The sequence below is a fragment of the Rhinatrema bivittatum genome, chromosome 16, assembly GCF_901001135.1.
Source record: "Rhinatrema bivittatum chromosome 16, aRhiBiv1.1, whole genome shotgun sequence".
Taxonomy (NCBI): domain Eukaryota; kingdom Metazoa; phylum Chordata; class Amphibia; order Gymnophiona; family Rhinatrematidae; genus Rhinatrema; species Rhinatrema bivittatum.
In genome coordinates this window covers 3,131,370-3,146,805 of record NC_042630.1, presented here as the reverse complement: position 1 = coordinate 3,146,805, position 15,436 = coordinate 3,131,370, and the positions used below count along the sequence as shown (strand labels likewise).

The window sequence follows — 15,436 nt, the reverse complement described above, 5'->3', positions numbered from 1 at the left end:
TTGGAAATTCAAGTTCCGTGTATCAAGGAGATCTCTTTTATCTACATTTATTTACATCTTCATAAAATGTTGAATGATTGGTAAAACGAGACTTCCCCTGCTGCAACCATGTAGCTAGCCCGTATTATGTTATCATTATGTTAACCCCTATTATGTTATCATTTTGTTAACCCCTATTATGTTATCATTATGTTTACTGTTATCTGATTACTGTTTTCTTTTACTTTTTTATATCCTTATTAGTTAATCTATATCTATTGTTATTTGCACCCCTCCCCTTTACCTTGTTCGCTGTATTTCTTTTGGTTCTTTGTAAACTGATGTGATGTATCCATGAATGTCGGTATAAATAAGTTATTAAATAAATAAATAAATGTTTATTTTTCCCTAATAATCTATGTCTATCTATATTGCCAGTGAGGCTTCTAACATTTTGCCAGCACCAATTTCATCCTCACTGATCGATGGTTTCCCAGATCACCCAGGAGTCCTTATCAATATCAGTGTCACATTGGAAACCTCCCTGTCTTCAGTAATCATGGTTCTTTTAAATGATAGATTACAGATTGCTAGTAACAGATTAGCAATTTCATGTTCTAGATCCTTTTCATCTCAGGTGGATGCCATCCGGTCCAAGATTTCAGGTGTGAATAATTTTCGAACACCCTTGCTTTGCAAAGTCAGATTGAAAGTATTCATTAAATCTTTCTGTTATTTACATCTCTTCCTTGAACACTCCTTATCCCACGGTCATCTTGCAGCCTAATTGATTCTCTCGTTGGCTTTTTACTTGGAAAGTATATTAAAGTTTTATTATTGGTTTTTGCCTCACTGGTAACGTTTTACTCAAAGGCCCTCTTGGACTAACTTCTCTTAAATCTAACTTACCAGTGCTTCTGCTCGTGCCTCTTTTTATCATTTCTTTCTGTTTTCTATATTTGGAAGGTTGCCTCAGCTTTATATGACACATTTTCCTCACTATGAAACCACGATGTTAGATGTTTGGGCTTGCTTTGATCTTTTAACGCAGGCAGTATATATTATCTGAACTACCTTAAACAATGTCCATACCTCATGGAAACTTTTAATCATTGCAATCGCTCCATTTAGTTTTCTTTTATAACAAATTTTATCATTCTACCATAGTTTCCCTTTTTAAAGTTTATGCTGCTGCAGTAGATTTACCTTGTGTCCTCATTCCTGTGATTGTGTCCAATTTTACTGCATTTTCATCACTATTGCTTAGCTGCCTCATTTTAGCACAAAGAAATGCCTGCATTACAACTGCCTAATCATTACTTTAATGATATAAAATATGTTAATATCAAAGTAAACCCTGAAACACATAAATGATAGAATAATACCCCATTTTATTCTGCAGCAAAGGCACTGGGAGCTACGTACTCCTCACTGTTTATAAATGAATAATCTAATATTCTATTCCACAGCAGAGACGCCTTAAGAAAGAGAGATTAGCAGATTGTGGCCATCTTACCTGCAAGGCTTGGTCTGGCAGCCGAAACTATATCGAATGGGGAGAACAAAAGATCAGAAAACTGTTAGGCTGTGGCCCAAGGATCTTGCCCCCCAGTACCATCCTGTCCTCTCTCCCCATTCCTCACTGCTCTCTGGCTTTTCTTTACCTCCTCTGTGACCTCTTTCCTCACCTCCCTCTATGGCAGAACAGCTCCCATCTTCTCTTTCCAGCCTTAAAATGAACTTCCCGTCCGCTATAGAATATTGTGTGAGGAATCTCTCATGGAGGACTTTTTAAAATGCCCTCTGAAAATCCAAATACACTGATTCATCCAGCTCACTTTTATCTGCATATTTATTTATACCTTCAGAAAAAGCTTAGTGATTGATAAAATAAGACTCCCTCCCACTACAATGATACTAAGCTATGTTTATCTATAGGGTCAGTGCGTTTGTTTTTAAGAATGGATTCCAACATTTTGCCTGGTTAAGATTTCAGGCTCACCCGTCTATGGTTTCCAGGATCATGCTGGAACCATTTCTAAAAATCAGCAGCATATTGTAACCTTCCTGTTCTCAAGAACCATGGCTGTTTCACATAACAGGTTACAGATTACTAGTAACAGGTTAGCAATTTCATGTATTAGTTCTTTTAGAACTCGGAAGTGGATGCCATTCGGTTCAGGTTGTGGAATAATCCACTTTCTATATTTCAGCACAGACACCTGGAGAGACTCGCTAATCAGTGCCTGTGATAGAATGATCTGCTCTTCTATTCCACCTCAAGACGCACAGATGCCTTATGGAAGAGAGAGATTAGCAGATTGTGGAAATCTTACCTGCAAGACAGGGTTTGGCAGCCGAAACATCATCTAATGGGGAGAAGAGTATATGAGAATATTCTTTGCCTATGGACCAAGTATCTTGCTGCCCCAGCTGTCTCCCGTCCCTGATCCGCAGTGCTCTCCAGCTTGTTTTTACCTCCCCTATGACTTCCCTCTTTGCCTCTTATCCCATGACCTTTTAGTTTCCTGAGCACTCTCTCATGGAGTCTCACATGCAATCTCTCATGCCTTTGTTAATCCAAATACACCGTATCAAGCAGATCTCTTTTATCTACATTTATTTACACTTTCAGAAAAAGTTGAATGATTGGATAAACCAGTCTTCCCTCTGAGAGAGCCATGTTGATCTTTCCTCATGAGCTATGTCTAACTATATCACCAGTGAGCTTGTTTTCAGGAAACATTTCTCAGATTTTGGCTAGCACAGATTTCAGGCTCACCAATCCTTGGTTTTCAGGATTGCCCCAAAAACATTTTAAATATTGGTGTTGCATTGGAAAGCTTCCTGTCTTCAAAAATCATGATTCTTTTAAATGACAGATTACAGATTGCTAGTAACAAATTATGAATTTCATGTACTAGTTCCTTTCAAACTCTGGTGGATGCCATCTGGTCCCGGTGATTTTTCATTTATCAATCTAATCTATATCTTCAGTATTCACAGACAATTGTTTTAGTTGTTCAGATTCTCTACCATTAAAGAAGGTTTCATGTAAATGTATGTTTCCAACACCCTCTTTTGTAAAGTCTGAGGCAAAGGATTTATTTAATTCTTCTGTTCACTTTTCTATTCTTCACTACAGACATTGGGAGCAACGCACTGATCACTGTTTATAAATGAATAATCTACTATTCTACTGTACAGCACAGATGCCTTAAGAAAGAGAGAGATTAGCAGATTCTGGACATCTTACCTGCAAGACTTGGTCTGGCAGCCGAAACTATATCGAATGGGGGAGAACAGTAGATCATAAACTGTTAGGCTATGGTCCAATGATCTTGCCCCCCAGCAGCACCCTTACTACTCTCTAGCTTATTTTTACCTCCATCTTAGACTTCCCTCCCACTTTGCAACTCTCTTTATGTCAAAGCAGCTCTCATCTTCTTTTTCCATCCTTTGAGCCGGATACCCATTCACAATAGAATACTGCCTCTTATCCCAGGAGTTTTTAGTTTCCTGAGCACTCTATCATGGAGTCTCACATGGAATCTCTCATCCCTTTGAAAATCCAAATACACCGTATCAAGCAGTTCTCTTTTATCTACATTTATTTACACTTTCAGAAAAAATTGAATGATTGGTAAAACGAGACTTTCCCTGCTGCAACCTCCCTGTCTTCAATAATCATGGTTCTTTTAAATGATAGACTACAGATTGCTAGTAACAGCTTAGCAATTTCATGTTCTAGTTTCTTTTCAACTCAGATGGATGCCATCCGGTCCTGGTGATTTCTACTTTATCAATCTGATCTCTTACATCCCCAGTTGTGAGAGATAATTGGTTTAGTTGTTTAGAATCTCCACCATTTAAGAATGTTTCGGGTGTGAATAAGTTTCGAACACCCTGCTTTGCAAAGTCTGATTGAAAGTATTCATTACATTTTTCTGTAGCAGTTTCATGTATTAGTTCTTTTGGAACTCGGGAGTGGATGCCATTCGGTTCAGGTGGTGGAATAATCCACTTTCTATATTTCAGCACAGACACCTGGAGGGACTCACTAATCAGTGCCTGTGATAGAATGATCTGCTCTACTATTCCACCTCAAGAAGCACAAATGGCTTATGGAAGAGAGAGATTAGCAGATTGTGGAAATCTTACCTGCAAGACAGGGTTTGGCAGCCGAAACATCATCTAATGGGGAGAAGAGCATATGAGAATATTATTTGCCTATGGACCAAGTATCTTGCTGCCCCAGCTGTCTCTTGTCCCTGATCCGCAGTGCTCTCCAGCTTGTTTTTACCTCCCCTATGACTTCCCTCTTTGCCTCTTATCCCATGATCTTTTAGTTTCCTGAGCACTCTCTCATGGAGTCTCACATGGAATCTCTCATGCCTTTGGAAATTCAAGTTCCGTGTATCAAGGAGATCTCTTTTATCTACATTTATTTACATCTTCATAAAATGTTGAATGATTGGTAAAACGAGACTTCCCCTGCTGCAACCATGTAGCTAGCCCGTATTATGTTATCATTATGTTAACCCCTATTATGTTATCATATGGAGCAGCTTCCCTATGAGGAAAGACTAAAGAGGTTAGGACTTTTCAGCTTGGAGAAGAGACGACTGAGGGGGGATATGATAAAGGTGTTTAAGATCATGAGAGGTCTAGATTGGGTAGATGTGAATCGGTTATTTACTCTTTCGGATAATAGAAAGACTAGGGTGTACTCCATGAAGTTAGCATGTGGCACATTTAAAACTAATCGGAGAAAGTTCTTTTTTACTCAACGCACAATTAAACTCTGGAATTTGTTGCCAAAGGATGTGGTTAGTGCAGTTAGTATAGCTGTGTTTAAAAAAGGATTGGATAAGTTCTTGGAGGAGATGTCCATTACCTGCTATTAAGTTCACTTAGAGAATAGCCACTGCTATTATTAGCAATGGTAACATGGAATAGACTTAGTTTTTGGGTACTTCCCAGGTTCTTATGGCCTGGATTGGCCACTGTTGGAAACAGGATGCTGGGATTGATGGACCCTTGGTCTGGCCCAGTATGGCATTTTCTTATGTTCTTATGTTCTTATTTAATGTTTCTGTTCACTTTTCTATTCTTCACCACAGACACTGGGAGCAAAGCACTGAACACTGTTTATAAATGAATAATCTACTATTCTACTGTACAGCACAGATGCCTTAAGAAAGAGAGAGATTAGTAGATTGTGAAAATCTTACCTGCAAGACTTGGTCGGGCAGCCGAAACTATATCAAATGGGGAGAACAGTAGATCATAAACTGTTAGGCTGTGGTCCAAGGATCTTTCCCCTACCATCACCCTGTCCCCCCTCTCCTAATTCTCACTACTCTCTAGCTTGTTTTTACCTCCATCTTAGACTTTCCTCCCACTTTGCAACTCTGTTTATGTCAAAATAGCTCTCATCTTCTTTTTTCATCCTATGAGCCAGATACCCATCCATGATAGGATACTGCCTCTTATCCCAGGAGTTTTTTGTGAATTGAGCAGTCTCATGCATCTTGCATGGAGTGTCTCATCCCTTTGAAAATCCAAGTTCCCTGTATCAAGCAGGTGTCTTTTATCTACATTTATTTACACCTTCAGAAAAAGTTGAATGATTGGTTAAACGAGACCTACCCCTGCTACAACCATGATGATTTTACCCTAATAATCTATGTCCATTTATATTCCCAGTAAGTTTGGTTTTAGGAAAGGCTTCTATCATTTTGCCTAGCACCGATTTCAGACTCACTGATCTATGGTTTCCCGGATCACCCAGGAGTCCTTTTCAATATCAGTGTCACATTGGAAACTTCCCTGTCTTCAATAATAATGGTTCTTTTAAATGATAGATTACAGATTACCAGTAACAGGTTAGCAGTTTCATGTATTAGTTCTTTTAGAACTCGGGAGTGGATGCCATTTGGTTCAGGTGGTGGAATAATCCACTTTCTATATTTCAGCACAGACACCTGGAGAGACTCGCTAATCAGTGCCTGCTCTTCTATTCCACCTCAAGACGCACAGATGCCTTATGGAAGAGAGAGATTAGCAGATTGTGGAAATCTTACCTGCAAAACAGGGTTTGGCAGCCGAAACATCATCTATTGGGGAGAAGAGTACATGAGAATATTCTTTGCCTATGGACAAGTATCTTGCTGTCCCAGCTGTCTCCCGTCCCTGATCCGCAGTGCTCTCCAGCTTGTTTTTACCTCCCCTATGACTTCCCTCCCACTTTGCACCTCTCTTTATGTCAATACAGCTCCCATCTTCTTTTTCCATCCTTTGTGCCAGTTTCCCATCCATTATAGGATACTGCCTCTTATCCCATGATCTTTTAGTTTCCTGAGCACTCTCTCATGGAGTCTCACATGGAATCTCTCATCCCCTTTGGAAATCCAAATACACCGTATCAAGCAGATCTCTTTTATCTACATTTATTTACACTTTCAGAAAAAGTTGAATGATTGGTAAAAGAAGACCTCCGTCTGCTAGAACTATGTTGATTTTTCCCTAATAAACTGTGTCTAACTATATCACCAGTGAGCTTGTATTTAGGAAAGGCTTCTCACATTTTGGCTAGCACAGATTTCAGGCTCACCATTCCTTGGTTTTCAGGATCGCCCCGAAACCTTTTTAAATATGGGTGTTGCATTGGAAAGCTTCCTGTCTTCAATAATCATGGTTCTTTTAAATGACAGATTACAGATTTCATGTAACAGATTAGGAATTTCATGTACTAGTTCCTCTCAATCTCATGTGGATGCCATCTGGTCCCAGTGATTATTAATTTATCAATCTGATCTATATTCTCAGTTTTCACAGACAATTGTTTTAGTTGTTCAGAGTCTCTACCATTAAAGCAGCTTTCATGTGAATGTATGTTTCCAACACCCTCTTTTGTAAACTCTGAGGCAAAGTATTCATTTAATTTTTCTGTTCACTTTTCAATTCTTCCCCACAGACACTGAAAGAAATGCAATGATCAGTGTTTGGAATAGAATAATCTGCTATTCTATTATAGAAACATAGAAATGACAGCAGAAAAAGACCAATCGGCCCATCCAGTCTGCCCAGCAAGCTCCCACACTTATTTTCCCAGACTTATCTGTTTCACCGACCAAATTCAGGGCCCTTGTTGGTAACCGCTAGACTCAAATATCCTGCCCTCCCCTGTTGGAGTTGCATCAAAGGTGAGCTTAAGGCTTAATGGTTAAGGGTAGTAACAGCCGCATTAAGCAAAGTTACCCCGATGCTTGTTTAAAGTATATAATGCTTGAAGGATATAAATGTCGTGAGAAGCACCCTCATAGGTGCCAGTGGTGGATTAATCCTCTCTTCTATTCTTTGGCTCAGAGACCTGGAGAAACTCGCTAATCGGTGCTGCAATGGCAAGATCCACTCTTCTGTTCTTGCTCAAGATGCAATATAAAATTTGAATTTCATTTTCTTAAAAGTATTTCTGTCTCGCTTATCTATATCCTCAGAGTTTAAAAAACCTACCCCAAAATCTACATTAAAAATAAAACAAACAAAACAGAAAGAACTGACATATATAGATCTAGTAATCTTAGGGACATGTAAACAACTCTTTATTGTCAATGTGATCGATTAATATGAAAATAAACCCAGAAACACCCTGATTTTTACCTCTGATAGAATAATACACTATTTTATCATTTATCACAGACACGGGGAATAACGCCCTGATCACTGCCTATCAGTGCATAATCTACGTTGCTATTCTACAGCACCAGCTCCTTATGAAAGAGAGAGATTAGCAGATTGTGGATATCTTACCTGCAAGGCTTGGTCTGGCAGCTGAAACGAATTCTAATGAGAGAGCAGTAGATCAGAAAACTGTTAGGCTGTGGCCCAAGGATCTTGCCCCCCAGTACCATCCTGTCCTCTCTCCCCATTCCTCACTGCTCTCTGGCTTTTCTTTACCTCCTCTGTGACCTTTTCCTCATCTCCCTCTATGGCAGAACAGCTCCCATCTTCTCTTTCCAGCCTTAAAATGAACTTCCCGTCCGCTATAGAATATTGCCTGAGTAATCTCTCATGGAGGACTTTTTAAAATGCCCTCTGAAAATCCAAATACATTGATTCATCCAGCTCACTTTTATCTGCATATTTATTTATACCTTCAGAAAAAGCTGAGTGATTGATAAAATAAGAATCCCTCCCACTACAATGATACTAAGCTATGTTTATCTATAGGGTCAGTGCGTTTGTTTTTAAGAATGGATTCCAACATTTTGCCTGGTTAAGATTTCAGGCTCACCCGTCTATGGTTTCCAGGATCATGCTGGAACCAGTTCTAAAATTCAGCAGCACATTGTAACCTTTTTGTCCTCAAGAACCATGGCTGTTTCACATAATAGGTAACAGATTACCAGTAACAGGTTAGCAATTTCATGTATTAGTTCTTTTAGAACTCGGGAGTGGATGGCATTCGGTTCAGGTTGTGGAATAATCCACTTTCTATATTTCAGCACAGACACCTAGAGAGACTCGCTAATCAGTGCCTGTGATAGAATGATCTGCTCTTCTATTCCACCTCAAGACGCACAGATGCCTTATGGAAGAGAGAGATTAGCAGATTGTGGAAATCTTACCTGCAAGACAGGGTTTGGCAGCCGAAACATCATCTAATGGGGAGAAGAGTACATGAGAATATTCTTTGCCTATGGACCAAGTATCTTGCTGTCCCAGCTGTCTCCTGTCCCTGATCCGCAGTGCTCTCCAGCTTGTTTTTACCTCCCCTATGACTTCCCTCTTTGCCTCTTATCCCATGACCTTTTAGTTTCCTGAGCACTCTCTCATAGAGTCTCACATGGAATCTCTCATGCCTTTGATAATCCAAATACACCATATCAAGCAGATCTCTTTTATCTACATTTATTTACACTTTCAGAAAAAGTTGAATGATTTGTTAAACCAGTCTTCCCTCTGAGAGAGCCATGCTGATTTTTCCTCATGAGCTATGTCTAACTATATCACCAGTGAGCTTGTTTTCAGGAAACATTTCTCAGATTTTGGCTAGCACAGATTTCAGGCTCACCAATCCTTGGTTTTCAGGATCTCCCCAAAATCTTTTTAAATATGGGTGTTGCATTGGAAAGCTTCCTGTCTTCAAAAATCATGATTCTTTTAAATGACAGATTACAGATTGCTAGTAACAAATTATGAATTTCATGTACTAGTTCCTTTCAAACTCGGGTGGATGCTATCTGGTCCCGGTGATTTTTCATTTATCAATCTAATCTATATCTTCAGTATTCACAGAGAATTGTTTTAGTTGTTCAGAATCTCTACCATTAAAGGTTTCAGGTGATTCTATGCTTTCAACACCCTCTTTTGTAAAGTCTGAGGCAAAGTATTCATTTAATTATTCTGTTCACTTTTCTATTCTTCACTACAGACACTGGGAGCAACGCACTGATCACTGTTTATAAATGAATAATCTACTATTCTACTGTACAGCACAGATGCCTTAAGAAAGAGAGAGATTAGCAGATTGTGGATATCTTACCTGCAAGACTTGGTCTGGCAGCTGAAACTCTGCCTAATGGGGAGAACAGTAGACGAGAAAACTGTTAGGCTGTGGTCCAAGGATCTTTCCCCTACCATCACTCTGTCCCCCCTCCCCTGATCCTCACTGCTCTCTGGCTTATTTTTACCTCCCCTATGACTTCCCTCTCACTTTGCACCTCTCTTTATGTCAATACAGCTCCCACCTTCTTTTCCATCCTTTGTGCCAGTTTCCCATCCATGATAGGATACTGCCTCTTATCCCATGATCTTTTAGTTTCCTGAGCACTCTCTCATAGAGTCTCACATGGAATCTCTCATGCCTTTGGAAATCCAAATACACCGTATCTAGCAAATCTCTTTTATCCTAATCCTCACTACTCTCCAGCTTATTTCAACCTCCATTCTAGACTTCCCCCCTGCTACAACCATGCTGATTTTTCCTTAATAAGCTATGTCTCATTATGTCACCAGTGAGCTTGTTTTTAGGAAAGGCTTCTCACATTTTGCCTAGCACAGATTTCAGGCTCACCGATATTTGTTTCCAGGATTGGTGCAAATTCTTTTTAAATATGGATATCACATTGGAAACCTTCCTGTCTTCAATGATCGTGGTTCTTTTAAACTACAGATTACAGATTTCTAGTAACAGATTAACAATTTCATGTACTAGGTCCTTTCAAACTTGGGTGGATGCCATCCGGTCCCAGTGATTTTTCATTTATCAATCTGATCTACTACATCCTCGATTATCACAGACAATTGATTTGTTGTTCAGAATCTCCACCATTAAAGAAGGTTTCAGGTGAATGTATGTTTCCAACATCCTCTTTTGTAAAGCCTAAGGCAAGGAATAATTTAATTTTTCTGTTCACATTTCAATTGTTCACCTCACACACTGGGAGCAAAGCACTGATCACTGTTTATAAATGAATAATCTACTAATCTGTTCCATAGCCCAGAAGAAGAGAGATTAGCAGATTGTGGCTATTTTACCTGCAAGGCTTGGTCTGGCAGCCGAAACTCTGCCTAATGGGGAGAACGGTAGATGAGAAAACTGTTAGGCTTCGCCCAAGGATCTTTCCGCTACCATCACCCTATCCCCCTCTCCTCATCCTCACCACTCTCTAGCTTGTTTTTACCTCCAACTTAGACTTCCCTCATGCTTTCAAACTCTCTTTATATCAATACATCTCCCATCTTCTTTTCCGTCCTTTGTGCCAGTTACCCACCCATGATAGGATACTGCCTCTTATCGCAGGAGATTTTAGTTTCCTGAGCACTCTCTCATGGAGTCTTGCATGGAGTGTCTCATCCCTTTCAAAATCAAAGTTCCCTGTATCAAGCAGATCACTTATCCTGATCCTCACTACTCTCCAGCTTATTTCTACCTCCATCCTAGACTTCCCCCCTGCTACAGCCATGCTGATTTTTCCCTAATAATCTATGTCTATTTATATTGCCAATGAGTTTGGTTTTTAGGAAAGGCTTCTAACATTTTGACAAGCACAGATTTCAGGCTCGTCGATCTCTGGTTTCCTGAATCGCCCCGGAGCCCTTTTAAATATCGGTGCCACATTGGAAACTTTTCTGTCTTCAATAATCATGGCAGTTTGAAATGATAGACTACAGATTCCTAGTAACAGATTAGCAATTTCATGTACTAGTTTCTTTTCAAATCAGGTGGATGCCATCTGGTCCTGGTGATTTTTCATTTATCAATCTGATCTATATCCTCAATTGTCACAGACAATTGTTATAGTTGTTCAGAATCTCTACCATTAACGCAGCTTTCATGTGAATGTATGTTTCCAACATCCTCTTTTGTAAAGTCTGAGGCAACGTATTCATCTAATTTTTCTGTTCACTTTTCTATTCTTCACCATAGAGACTAGGAGGAATGCACTGATCACTGTTTATAAATGAATAATCAACTATTCTACTGTACAGCACAGATGCCTTAAGAAAGAGAGAGGTTAGCAGATTGTGGACATCTTACCTGCAAGGCTTGGTCTGGCAGCTGAAACTCTGCCTAATGGGGAGAACAGTAGATGAGAAAACTGTAAGGCTATGGCCGAAGGATCTTTCCCCTACCATCACCCTGACCCCTTTCCTGATCCTCACTACTCTCTAGCTTATTTTTATCTCCATCTTAGACTTCTCTCCCTCTTTGCACCTCTCTTTATGTCAATACAGCTCCCATTTTCTTTTCCATCCTTTGTGCCAGTTACCCATCCATGATAGGATACTGCCTCTTATCCCATGATCTTTTAGTTTCCTGAGCACTCTCTCATGGAGTCTCACATGGAATCTCGCATCCCTTTGAAAATACAAATACAAGGTATCAAGAACATCTCTTGTATCTATATTTATTTACACCTTCAGAAAAAGTTGAATGATTGGTAAAACAAGACTTCCCCCTGCTATAACCATGTATATTTTTCCTTAATAAGCTATGTCTAATTATGTTGCCAGTGAGCTTGTTTTTAGGAAAGGCTTCTCACATTTTGCCTAGCACAGATTTCAGGTTCACCGATCTTTGGTTCCAGGATTGCCCCAAATTCTTTTTAAATATGGGTGTCACACTGGAAACCTTCCTATGTTCAATAATCATGGCTATTTTAAACTATAGATTACAGATTTCTAGTAACAGATTAACAATTTCATGTACTAGTTCCTTTCAAACTTGGTGGATGCCATCCGATCCCGGTGATTTTTCATTTATCAACCTGATCTATATCTTCAATTTTCACAGAGAATTGTTTAAGTTGTTCAGAATCTCTACCATTAAAGAAGCTTTCAGATGAATGTATGTTTCCAACATCCTCTTTTATAAAATCTAAGGCAAGGAATATACTTTTTCTGTTCACTTACTATTCTTCACCACAGATACTGGGAGCAATGCACTGATCACTGTTTATAAATGAATAATCTACTATTCTACTGTACTGCACAGACGCCTTAAGAAAGAGAGAGATTAGCAGATTATGCCTATTTTACCTGCAAGACTTGGTAAAATGAGACTTCCTCCTGCTACAACCATATTGATTTGTCCCTAATAATCTATGTCTATCTGAATTGCCAGTGAGTTTGGTTTTCAGAAGGCTTCTAACATTTTGCCTAGCACAGATTTCAGGCTCGTCGATCTCTGGTTTCCCAGATCGCCCCGGAGCCCTTCTAAATATCGGTGTCATAATGGAAACCATCCTGTCTTCAGTATTTATGTCTGTATTAACTGATAGATTACAGATTGCTAGAAATAGATTAGGAATTTCATTTACTAGTTCCTCTCGAACTCAGGTGAATGCCATCCGGTCCCAGTGATTTTTCGTTTATCAATCTGATCTTCTACATCCTCGATTGTCACAGTTAATTGTTTTAGTTATTCAGAATCTCAACCATTAAAGCAGATTTCATGAGAATGCATGTTTCCAACATCCTCTTTTGTAAAGTCTGAGAGTAATTATTTAATTTTTGTTTTCACTTTTCTATTCTTCACCACAGGCACTGAGAGAAATGCGTTGCTCAGTATCTGGCATAGAATTATCTGCTATTCTATTCAAGTGCAAAGGTGTCGGGAGAAACACCCTCATAGGTGCCAGTGGTTGAACAATCCAGGATTTTATTCTTTAGCAAAGAGACCTGGAGAACACGCTAATCAGTGCCTGCAATGGAATTATCCAGTATTCTATTCTACCTCAACATGCAGTGAGGATTTTTTAATTTTATTTTCTAAAAAGTATTTATGTCTCACTTATCTATATCCTAAGAGAGTTACAAAAATCTATCGACCCAGTCTTATATCTACTGATCCAGTGCACTGATGGCCCGTGAGTTGGGAAATGTAACAATTTTCTACTGCTAAAGCCTTGCTCTTACTCATAAAGCTACGTTTATTTATATGGCCAGAGATTTTTTTATAAGCATGGCTTGCTCCGTTTTGCATGGCACCAATTTTATGCTCAGCAATTTATGGTTTCCCAGATTAGCCCTAGAGCTCTTTTTAAAAATTGGCATCACATGGGACAGTGGCCACCTTCTTCTTCTTCAAGGCTCAAGAGTGTTTTATATGATAAGTTACAGATTATTAATAATAGGTTAGCAATTTCATGTCTTAGTTTTTTAGAACTCTTGGGTGGATACCATCCAGTCCCGATGAGTTTTAGTTTATCACTCTGATCTATTACATCCTCAGGATAAACGTGCTGGTCAGTATATGTAATAGAATTATCCACTATTCTATTCTTTAGCACAGATACCAGGAGAGACATGCCCGATCAGTGCCTGTGATAGAATAATCCTCCCCTATGCTATTCTACAGCAGTTATGCTCTAAGAAAGAGAGATAAACAGATTGTGGACATCTTATGTTCTCGAGTAGTGTCATCATCCATCTATGTGGGTGAAATTTCCAACCTAATGTGAGAGAAGTGAAGATTAGAATACCCTAAGCATGTAGCCCAGGAAGCTTGCACCCCCTCCCTTGATCCTCACTGCTCCTTGACTTGTCTTCACCTCTTTTATGAATTCCCTCTGCCTTTTCAGCTCCCCGTTTGCTCCCTGGGAGAGAACAATGCTATCTTAAGGACCCATGAGGAAGACATTGCCTCCATGACAAGCTCCAGAACATCTATAATGGGCTGAGCCAGCCTGAGTTTGCCCCTCAGAGTATCTCTAGTCTTCTAGTTTCTGCTTTTCTTAGAGCAAAATTACAAGTCCCAGCATGCACATGGACAAAACTAGAATGGAATCAGCCTGCCCTCTCCTATCACTTCTCACGCCATATCTGATACACCCTGAGAAATAACCATCAACCTGCCACTTACTATCACTCTTCACCCTGTGTTCTCTACACCCCAGTAATATCCGTCATCCTGCTCCCTCTCCTCAATCCATGTCCTTCAGATCTCCAGTAATAAGCATCACCCTGACCTTCCTATCAATCCTCACCCCATATCCTCTATAGTAATAACCATCACCCGGTCCCCTCCAATCACTCCTCACCCCATATCCTCTATAGTAATAACCATCACCCAGCCCCCTCCAATCACTCCTCACCCCATATCCTCTATAGTAATAACCATCACCCAGCCCCCTCCAATCTCTCCTCACCTCATATCCTCTATAGTAATAACCATCACCCGGCCCCCCTCCAATCACTCCTCACCTTATATCCTCTACAGTTATAACCATCACCCGGCCCCCTCCAATCACTCCTCACCTTATATCCTCTATAGTAAGAACCATCACCCAGCCCCCTCCAATCACTCCTCACCCCATATCCTCTATAGTTATAACCATCACCCGGCCTCCTCCAATCACTCCTCACCTTATATCCTCTATAGTAAGAACCATCATCCAGCCCCCTCCCAAAACTCCTCACCTCATATCCTCTATAGAAATAAGCATCACCCAGCCCCCTCCAATCACTCCTCACCCCATATCCTCTATAGTAAGAACCATCACCCAGGCCCCTCCAATTATTCATCACACCAATAACCATCATTCTTCCCCTTGTAATCTCTCCTCCACCTTTATTCTTTGCGTCCTTATATTTTCCACTATGGTGGCCGTTGACTTTACTTACTCCTTGTATCCAAAGGGATAGCCAGTCCCATGGCTAGCAGGGCTGAGATGATGAGGATGGAGTGCATTGTTGACACTGATCAGCAGGCAAGAGGCTCCAGAACAGTGACTTCCTGACTGTAGATTGGTAGTGGGAACTCTGGCTGGTTTTATAGCTGCAACTGGTGGGAGACTCCACCTCTGCTGACATCAGCCTGGTTGCAGTTCTTTGATATTTGGCAAACAGACCTTCTGTCATGGAACAGTTCTGCTTATGGAGGGATTAGTGACCCACGTTAGAGTGGGTAAAAAATGTAGATCAAGGATGTGCCTGGAGGAAAGGT

General features: G+C 40.0%; 1 long non-coding RNA gene across 1 annotated transcript; it reads right to left on the bottom strand.

Moving 5' to 3' along the window:
- Positions 1 to 8,612: 8,612 nt before the first annotated feature.
- Positions 8,613 to 15,221, bottom strand: LOC115078248. Its single transcript, XR_003853101.1, has 5 exons — positions 15,115 to 15,221; positions 11,528 to 11,560; positions 10,525 to 10,557; positions 9,530 to 9,562; positions 8,613 to 8,645 (listed from the first exon to the last, which is right to left on the bottom strand). It is a non-coding gene; the product is annotated as an uncharacterized LOC115078248 (long non-coding RNA).
- Positions 15,222 to 15,436: the final 215 nt, after the last annotated feature.